The sequence below is a fragment of the Plectrocnemia conspersa genome, unplaced genomic scaffold (assembly GCF_051122295.1).
Source record: "Plectrocnemia conspersa isolate PC_06_02 unplaced genomic scaffold, ASM5112229v1 ptg000005l, whole genome shotgun sequence".
Taxonomy (NCBI): domain Eukaryota; kingdom Metazoa; phylum Arthropoda; class Insecta; order Trichoptera; family Polycentropodidae; genus Plectrocnemia; species Plectrocnemia conspersa.
In genome coordinates this window covers 2,446,816-2,458,042 of record NW_028277169.1, presented here as the reverse complement: position 1 = coordinate 2,458,042, position 11,227 = coordinate 2,446,816, and positions in this window count along the sequence as shown.

Genomic DNA, 11,227 nt, shown 5'->3' with positions numbered 1-11,227 from the left:
TATTTGCAACATGCATCAAAGTCGAGCAGCGCTCTAACATTTGTTTTTTGGATAGTAAAAGAGTGGCGTCCATTGATATTAAACGATTGAAAGTTCGGTATTGTGATGCATGTCTGTCACTCTAGTAAGTGTACGGGTGTACTATATAGTCGAAAACCATGAGAGATTTGTGTAAAATACTGTTATTAATACGACACCATTATATTAAATATAATAAACTTTCATTACAAAAAAATATTGGTGATTTGGGTTTTACTGTGCTCACATCATTGGAGCAAGATCGCTAGCTCGCACTATCGCACGAAATATCAACTAAACAGTTTTCGCATGTTACAGCTATTGATTGCTAAAACAGATTATTCCATATTATTTAAAACATAGATTAATTTATATTATAAAACATCATTAGATTGTTTTGTAAACAAATTTAAAGTTGTATGATATTATCATCAAAGTTCAAAGTGATATTATCCAAATACGCTATAAAAACAATAAGGATAGACCATATTTTGGGGTAATTTATTCAGGTCACGAATGTTTCTCGATCTAGGTTAACTCTTTTATTATTTTTTCACCGAAAAACATATCGTGTAAGTATAACGTTTTAGCCTAACTTCAATGAAATTCATGTTATGACAGATTATAATCTTGGAGTGTTTTTGGATTCGATTATATTCAAATACATACATACATATTTATTAAAAAAAAATCTAGAATACTGTAGTTTGTATAATTTAATATATCATTTAATTTTTCTATGTATTATTTTAATTATATATTTTTTTCATGACGCATTGAGTAAAGCGAACATCGTGACTCATTGGGATAACCTGGTCTTAATTTAATTTATAATAACATGAAAAATGGTTCTGCGCTAAATAATACATCGAATTAGTATGTATTAATTGAAAGCTATTTATACCATATATTATTATCAAAATAACATATATTATGTAATATTTTCAATCTCTGTTTATAAGAATCTTAATGAGAAATACTTTGCACTATATTTGTTGTATTCTATATGACATAATACTTTTTTGAGATGACCGTCTGGTTACACTTGTCTCTCGCTAGCATTCACTACTACACATATCACTTGATCGATATCGATCTTGATCTATTCGAAAATGTCTGTACTTCTTCTTTTGCCTATTTTCCTCTAAGAGTTCAGTTTGTATTGTGGATTTTAGGTTAGGTTTGGGTTTGAACAGCAAATAAACGTTTCGCAACTATCAAATTGAGTTTCATAGAAATTTTGTCATCAAATCATTTAAAATAACTTTAGAAAATATATTAGGCATGACAGATGCCTTTGGACTGCAACAGTATAACAATTTTTGGCATGACATACATGCCTTTGGACTTCTAAAGGTTAAAAACCCAGACTGAAGCGCGGATATCAAATTTTAAAACCAGGAAACAGTTTTAAAAACATATTTTGTTCACTAAGAGTGCGCGTTTAGTGATTTGCACTTTTTATTAATGTGGCAAATATTTTGCTCATTCTACATAATATATACGAATCACAATATAAGTAAATTTCTCTATATTTTCTTTACCAATTTATGAGTCACGCGTATATGCGTCATCGGCTCTTAACGATATTTTTTCTTCAATTGATCATATTTACATCTCATGCCAGTATTTTTATAAAATTATATCTTTACGATCATTTTTTTCTCCTGAGAGCTCAGTTAGTTTAGTTTGTATTTTAGACAATACATTTTAGTGCAGCGTATATTATATTATATTATAGTTCAATTATATTTTCACTAGTAGAAATATACATCTACTGGTGAAAGTGTATTTGGACTTCACAAGTGAAAATATAACTTCACTGAAAAATACACATTTATACAAAATACAGATAAATTTAGTATTGCATTTGCGAAACAAAAAGCGGAGGTTCAATAAAAATATAAGCAAGAAGAGAGTGAAAGTTTCATAAACTTTTAAACCTAAAGATTACAATTTTGATTGAGATTAGTACTTCAAAATTAATTACAACGGTGGATAAATTTATTGTGAACTTCGCCCCTGTTCGCGTGTTGTCTATTTCCAGCTTGTCAGACTTGTATTACCGTCTTATACAATAGCTCATAATAATAAATAGCATTCAAATACAGAGTCGGTCTATATAATTTGTAAAAGACTGATGCAACGCCCCCGAGTGGAAAATTCCGAGGGGTGGCTCTTTTCCTTCTTTGTCACGTGTAGCAGTATTGTGCCGAGCTCATATATATTTCCATTGCTATGTCTCGCTTCTGTTTAAAACGTGACCCATTTGAGACTAATTAAAATTTGTTAGGTTTGCTGCTTCTCTTATTCCATAAATTAATACATGGAAAGTGTGTCAAAGAGTACTAACCTGCATTTGTAAACACTGAGTCGTTGTTAATCGACCCTCATTAGATTAAATCCTGCTTAGTTTAGTTTGGCTAACCATAAAAATTCACGTAGCGATTTAACCCTAACGCAGATTTATTGGAAAAGGAAAACCAAATAATATTGGGAAAAACAAAGCAACAATTAATTTGTTATTATGTCATTTAATCGTCACACAAAGACGCCTACGTCATAAGCAATGACTCTACGGGGGCGACCGCTATTTGAGGGGGCGAAAGAATTTTTACACGGCCGAATGAAATGCAATATATATATATATAATACACACATACATATATACCCTTATTAAATAATTTTTACGTTTTATTTTTAAAAAAATGTTTTGTTTTACCGCGTTTAAGCAAATGAGTGTATTTAGCAGGTGCGTATGGTGAGATACATTCCCTTTCGTTCGCTCGCGTGTTAAGTGACGAGAGCGAGTGAGAGATAATGGCGTGCGTTACATGCGTCCCGCACGCCCACTTCTTCTCACTCACTCTCGTCACTTAACACGCGAGCGAGCGAAAGCGCCTGGTATTTAGTCATTCGGGGATTTCAAAGTATAGAACGTTAAAGCTTCCACTTTTTATCAAAAACACATGCACGCTGAACTAACACAATCATACAATAGAAGCTGACAACCAGTTACTGTGATATTACATATGTATTATATATATTATTTATATTGTGCGAAATGGCCAGAATTATTTATTTTTATATATGGATGTAACACCTTGCAATGAGCATTGCCGCTTCAACAAGAACAAGCGAGACAACGAATATTCTTACATTAGTTACATATACGTAAACAATGCATTTACAAAAATAATGCGGATGCACTATTGCAGTACGAATTTTTAATGTATCAGTTAACAGCAAACTGTCTTTGAATTCGATACAAAACCAAAGAAAACTACCCAAAGGAGGTTTGTTTGACATTATGTTATTATAATTGTTTTGTATTATTTTTTTCTTATTATTTAAAATTTGTTTTTAGGTTAGGTTCCGATTTTATAAAATATGGATTTACCAATATCACATGTGAGTATTCCTTACCAAATGTGTCATTTTAATTTGATGAAACCTTCATTATTTAAAAAAAACACCTGTTAGCATTTCATCCTGAAATGGCAAACGAAGACACCAATTTTATTGCAGCAGCAGGAATCTATTTTAATTAGGAATAATTTAAATATATATATATTATGACCAAAGAATTATTTTTTCATCTGGATCTTAAATCCTGTACTTATGCATTTAATTACTGTCAGTGTCATCTAATATCACGTTCCATCGAGACCTTTTTAATACATTAATTTCAAGTCTTCTGTCTGCATTTCTTCTCGAATTTTATAATATGGTGCTTGACATTTATCTAATTGATTTTTTAATTCAGCAGATTGCTCTGTGGAACAATCGTATTGAATAAATTATTATATTTACATGAAAAATTAGCTAAGTTTAGAAAGAATACGTATTATTGTAAGTGCGCTAAAATTTTAATGTTGGGTATAAAGTGTCATATCATATATCTAAATATATTTTATTATTCATTAATTCTTTTTGGATTTATAATAGATATATATTACATAATTAAATAATTTTATTATAAAAAAATAAAATGGTTGAAATCCCCTGAAAAGTGTATACATAATGCAATAAAAAACATATACATTGATTTAATTGATCATACTTTTTTCCATAGCAATATAAAAATAAATATTTTCTTACTGTATTGTGATGAATATTCATGGAATGTTATAGTGCGGCGGCGTTTCGCCTGTCACAGAATACGTCTAGCGAAGTCAAGGGACGCTATACGGGGGAACGCTATAGGGGGGTTTACTGTATATAGTAATATGATATATTTATTAACTTAATTTTATTTTATTAAAATTGCATAAATTCATTAAAAAAAAATTGAAATTATTCCTAGTTGATTTTGGTAGGTCGTTAAATGTTTTAAATGCAGTATATTTTAAAGAATTTGTGCCAAACTTCACAGAAAATGTTTGAGGGATGTGTAAATCATTGGCAGATATAATTTTATAATTATGTAGTTGTTTTCAAAATTTAAATTTATTATTTATAATCGATTTTCTTTCTAGCATTTTTTGGTTACTATTATTAGTTAATATTTTGGTAGAATATTATATAAATCAGAGAATATAACATAATTATAAGCTTTTCAAAGCCATTTTAAGGAAGCATTCCAAGTGGGCTTCGGATAGTCGAGTCCAGATTTTTTCATAAGAATAAAGTAGACACTCTTTCTAATGATGAATAGAATAAATGAGTAGCTCTGTCTTAATTCAAGTAAGATTTTATGTTTATAAATAAATATTTTTACTAAATTTACCTTAAACTTAATACATATTGTATTCACATACGACATACATTTACGTAATCAAGGAAAAACTTGCTAAATTTTATATCAATATCATATGCAAAAAAGTACATTTCAAGTTTATTTACGTTGATTCATCATCGGCGGGATGCTAGTGCTAGTATAGAATATTTATAAAATACTAGACGGTATATGAATCATCGCATGCAAAAGATTGCGTAATCGTTAGCTAACGTTTCTCAAACTAAAATTTATAATATTATCATAAATATGATCAACATAACTTGACAGGTTTTCCCAATGCGTCATGACGGCCGTAATTAATAATTATACTGTCAGCTTCCAAAATGTACGAATCTAGAATTAAAGTTCACTAATAAAATATAAATTAAATTAAATAATTTATTTATACGAGTTGTGAGCTTAAGCGCGAATTTATAAGCGTGTAGCGTTAAACAGCCGCTGGCAGATCATTAGATTCCTTGCAAGCGATAATGAGTCAATGTGCAAAACCATCATCACGTGCTCTTAAATGTCTGCCCTGGGATTGGTACCGTTATATGGAAGTACAGTCGATTTATAATAAAATATTGTCACGATGAGCAAATAAGTTATACATAATACAATTTATTTATTATATTTTATTTTATTAATCTATTTATTTATTTTATTTTAATGTTTGTTTTTGCCCCTGACTCTTTAAAAAAATATAGCTTAAAAAGTTATATTACTTTTATATAAAAATATATTTACTTTACGTTAATTCATCATCAGTGCTATGTTAGTATACGATACCTATAAAAGCCTAGACGGTGTGTTAGTGTCGATCTTATTTACCTTCGTTTATGCAACGCGCGTCTTTGCATTTTTCGTTTTGATTGATTAATCTGGCTGGCGTTTATTTATTTATTTATTGATTTATTGTAAATCTTTCGCTGTAACATGACAGGCGTTAGTCCAATGCGTTACAATGTAAATTTACGAATATTAAAAATACTTATTTTAATAAGCATATACCTGACATTTAATTATTTATCAGTGAGATTGGAAAAATCTAGGAAAACATAATCTGCGATAATACATCTACATATTTAAGATGTTATAAGCAAGACATAAAAATTAGTGATACTTTTAGATCAATTTTTTTATAAATATTTTTTAGATAGATAAGAGAATCATGGCGCGACTTCAGACATATTTAAATTAAATTGCGAACATCATGACCTAATAGGTTACCCCAACGCGTCACTATATTAAGGCATTATTTTTATCAACAAAAAATAAAATCATAAAAAATATTATTGTTTTTAAAAATAATATTTTATTTTAAAACAGTATTACAATTTTTTGAGAAAAAAGTAAATAAATATAAAACAATTTAAATTAAATAAAATTAAAAATACGATACTTATTTTCAACTTTATTGTCATTAAACTTATTTAAAAAAGATATTGTAAATATATCAAAAAAGTTTGTTATTTTGTTTTATCTGCTTTATTTTTTTTAAATATTTGGACTCTAGAAATTTTCTTTACTTAATAAATAAAACATATAACATATAATTATTTAAATTAAATAAATCGTATTTATAAAAATATGTTTATGGCTCTAAACAGTAATACTACTCATATTTGGCTCTTTAGGTTCAAGAGTTTGCCGACTTTACTGGTCCGTGCAATATATTTTTACACTCTTATTTTGTGGTATCGAAATCACTCTTAATGAGAGATCTCTCTTTTCGTTGTTTAAGTTGTCGTTATGGTGACCTCTAAATTGTGACAAATGTCGCAGGTAGCTTAAAATTATAGTATATTTAGTATTTATAAGAGAAAGTATGGATTGGAATAAAATGATTTGCATTCTCAAAGTAGCATGTATCATCGAAGAAGCCAGGGAGGTAATTTCGGCTTTAATCAGTGGGGTAGGGGGAGAGGAGGAAAACGTTGCCATGTAAGTGGTCGTTTTATTTAATATGTATTTCGATTTCATCAACGTGCATATTATTTCATTTAATGACATGCATTTTTTTGGACAAATTCAAAGGGGTCAGTTTTTGGAATCCACGTCAAAAGCAATAAAATCGTGCCGTCGCCATCGCATTGGAAATACTCCAGCATTCATATTAAGAGAATCGATTGAAGCATATCTAAACTGAATTTTGACCAATAGAAAAGCGCAAAAAATGTCTTCTCAGAACTCAAAAATCCGCGTCAAAAGCAATAAAATAGTGTCGGTGCCGTCGCAATGGGAACGCTCGATTATCTAGCGCTTATATTAAAGACTTACAATAAGTGAGAATCGAATAGAGCATATTTAAACAAATTAGCAATTAAGCTAAATAAATTAATAAAATAAATAATAAATAAAATGGGTTCAGAAAATTGAACATATATGCATTCCTTTGGACTTCTAAAGGTTAACTCTAGAAATAATTTCCTTTCGAACACGATTTCCAGAGTGAGAGATATTCGGTGTGAATTTTATTAGAAAAATAAGAAGCAGTTATTATTTTATTTTTTACACTTTTATTCTCGATTAGTTCAAGTTTGCTAAAAATGCAAAATTATATTTAAATTTAAATAGCTTAAGTAGAGTGATACGCAACAGAGGTTTTCAACCTATACGTTCCATCGAAGATGTACAAATATTTTACGACATATTTATAATCGTATTACTGTAGTCTACTTATCTCGACCAAATGACTTTGATTTTACTTTTTGTAATGATTTTTTCAAAACAAACCCCATCTTGAAACTATGTATTTTAGTCAAGTCAATATCTGATGTCTTGTCTGTATTGTATTATATAATATAAAAGATTGCCATATTGAATAAATGTTTCGATTTCGTCCATGCAAGATTCAGAATGTGAGTTTACTTCGGAAGTTTCTGGGGAAAGAATATTATTAAAATTTAAATGAAGCATAGTATAAGTTGTATACTGTATAGAAGAATCAATTTCGTCAGCGTATCGTATGCTAATACAAATATTAATTTTGTTCGGTGGTATGACCCAGAAACGTCAGATGTACGTCGAGGCCTACGCGGTGCCAACAGGGCGTCTTTTGTGCATTAGTCGAAGGGTATGGGGTGGGTGGCCGGGAGGGCAGCGGGCCCGCCGCAATTGGGTCACGCGTATCGACCGGCGCCAGCGCCCCCGTGCGCCTGCGCCCCTCGCGCTGGCCACCCGGGGGTGCGACAAGCAACACCAACGCAAGAACAAAGAAAAGCCTTCCGACGGACCTGCACGCTATGCCGCATTGCCTACTGTTCGCAGGAACCACACCTCGTTGCAGTGATACGCAACTGGCGGGATACGCGCTTAAAACTTTAATATGTGACGTCATTCTAGAATGCCACTATCGGTGTATGCGTTACTTCATAGTAGGTATACAAAATTGACGCATCCTTCGCAATGACAGTTTCTAGATGTGAAGCAATCTGATAAATCAGAAATGGGAAACCTTTTTAAGTGCCCGTTTTTTCATTATTTCCTATTATTCGTTTTTATGTGACGTGGAAATAATACGCTTAGGTCGCAGATTCCAAACGTTTTGAAGATGTGCTTTTATTATTTTTTATTGTTAGGAAACGATATTTCAATCTACTTGAACTGAAGGACCTCGTCGAGGATCTGAACCTCTCAAAGGAACAGGGTAAAAAAAGTCGCTGAAACGCAAGATTACTTTCGCTCCATATATTAAAGAAAAGAGCAATTATATTTCGTATCAATTTTTTTAGAGGTGATTTTTATAGAATGCAGGCATTGCTATTATATATTATTATTATTTTAACAGTTGCATAATCATTAACATAACAGTTGAGATACGCCTATTCGTATCTTAACAACTACCATTGATGATTACTTGAAAGACAGTGTTATACCTGCCGTTTTAACCAAATAAATATGCCTCACAATGCACCAATCGACGTAAAATATTAATCCGAAGTAATTGATTTTTTACATCATTTTTAGAAAATATATGTATTCAAAATCGAGGGTTTAAAGATGGAAGAATTTAAAAAAAAATCATCGTGACGCATATCTTCAATGGAAATGGTTTGAAAAGAAGTTGAAAATCGGCGGTTTTATCGACGATTCGTTGCAAAAAGCAATACTGGTGAAATATTTAACGTGTTGTTTTAGATATGTGAAATATTATTTAGCCTCTCAGGGGTGTGCAAGATTTTTTTTAAATTTAATTTAATTAATAAGTCGATACATTACGACTTCTCTCGCTTTTATGGTATCATATTCGAAACGAAATTATTTATAGAGTTAATGAATCAAAATACTTTTCTTTAACGCCTGATTTATCGCATCGCGAATAATGTGCCAAATAATTATTAATAACAAATCGATTACGATTGAAGAAAGCTTTATATGTTTCATAATGACTAAAGAGGGCCAATGAAATTATTGATAAATTAAAAAAAGATGGACTAGATATTTCAAATATCAGAGGTTAAGGCGAATATGTCTATGTTTACAAGCCATATATGTTCCTTATGTGATTTTTTTGGAATTGTTCAGAAAATCTATACGTTTTTTTTTGTGAATTCGGTGACAAGATGTCTGTATTAAAAACAACTTTGAAAGGCCATACAGACACGATGGGCATCAAGAGCTATTAATTCTAATGAATAATTATCATAAATAATTAGCTGCAAAAATCAAGCAATGGAATTCATTCTACAATATATCTCAAGACAGCTACAAGTTTAAATATATTAGGAATATTGCATGAATACACTCTAATGCAGTCATATCCGAATTTGGATATTGCTTCCTCTGCTGAAAAATACTTATTTAATAGTATTTAATATTTTTTTAAGCATGTGAGTTTCAATCACCGACAGTTTTTAATGATATTTTAATTGGCTTAATGCAACAGTAAGTATGTTTTTATAACATGACTGATCAAAGTATATTTACATATGCTTCACTTGGAAAAAGCTGAAATGAATGGAATGAGAATGGTCGTGATTTACAGACCATCACAAGAACACGACACAACCTTTAAACTAATAAGCTCCACTGGGTTGTTGCTCTTACAACAATCGGCAATACTTGACTCTAATAGGTCATTGTTTTTGCAATATATATTTATTTATGGAACGGTCACGTTAAACATTAATATTGATTAAATTTTAATTAACATAAGGAAAGATTAAAATTAATTATAATTGCTTCGAGTGAAATAATTGGACAACAGCAGGGACTTAAACTAAACTAAACCACAAAGGACTTAATTCATTGTATTTTTGTTATTTATTTGTTACTGCAAAATCCATGAATAATTAAAAATTAGAGTCTAATCGGGTAGCTATTAAAGCGATTAATTAGAGTGTGTGCATATTGCAGATTGAATATTCTCTGTCCTCTGACTAAAACGCCGCTCTCTCAATTTTCGAGCGCTTTCACGAGGAAAGCACTCGAGACGAATCTATACATACATAGGGGATTATATTATGTATGTACTAACATAACGTCCCTAATAAATTGCTAGTGAAGTGTATGAATGAAGCCGTTTCATGGATTGTTATACACTTCTCAAAAGTGAACAACAGATCAAATTGTGTCTTTTAGTTTCCACTAAGTTGCTTTAAATTCAATCATAATCTCAGAAACTGAGTATATCGGTATTATGATAATTGTAGACTGTGTGTCTTCATATCATTAAACGCATATTTTGTAAAAAATACTTTTGTTGTATATTATGTATTTATATATTTTTATTTTAAGGCATCTCTATGCTCAATAATTAATTTAACAGCTCCAATATTCTTGACGATCATTGAAGCTGCTGCGCCATCTGTGTGTGATCCTACTTAAATCTGTTAATTTCAGTACATGCTCATGCATTCATTTTATTACAGCTTCTTTCATATATTTTTTCCGGTACTTGTATCTTTCAAAATCATAACATTCTCATAACAAAATTCTTCAGACATATGTTCGAATAAAAATGCCAAGTTGAGCCATATGCTTACAATTTCATCTAAAATAAGAAAAAATCAATAAGACGACTGTGTACAAAAACCTTTTTGTCCAGTTTATTTTCATTCATTACATTGTCGATTTTTTTTAAATGCAGATCTTTCATCTTTTAGAACAATAAGTCTAGGAATATATCATCTTTGATAATGAATGGCTGTTTATATTTTATACCAGAGTATCATTTCCAAATATATTCCTGAATAACTCATAATTTTCAGTCGCTATTATCCGAAAGAACCTAATGAAAAAGAAGTGCATATTAAAATGTAAATATGTTTGTTCAAAATGCGACATATTTATTTTTTTCTAAAAACACATTTATATATTTTAATTTTAATTATTGCAAATTTTAGAATATCTATTTTCGAAAGATTTATCTTTCGTACACATATTTTTTTCTACTCCCGTTAAAACTAAAATTAAATAAATTACAGTTAAAAATGTTTAGGTAATTATTGTAGAATAAAAAATACGTAAATACTGCATAATATA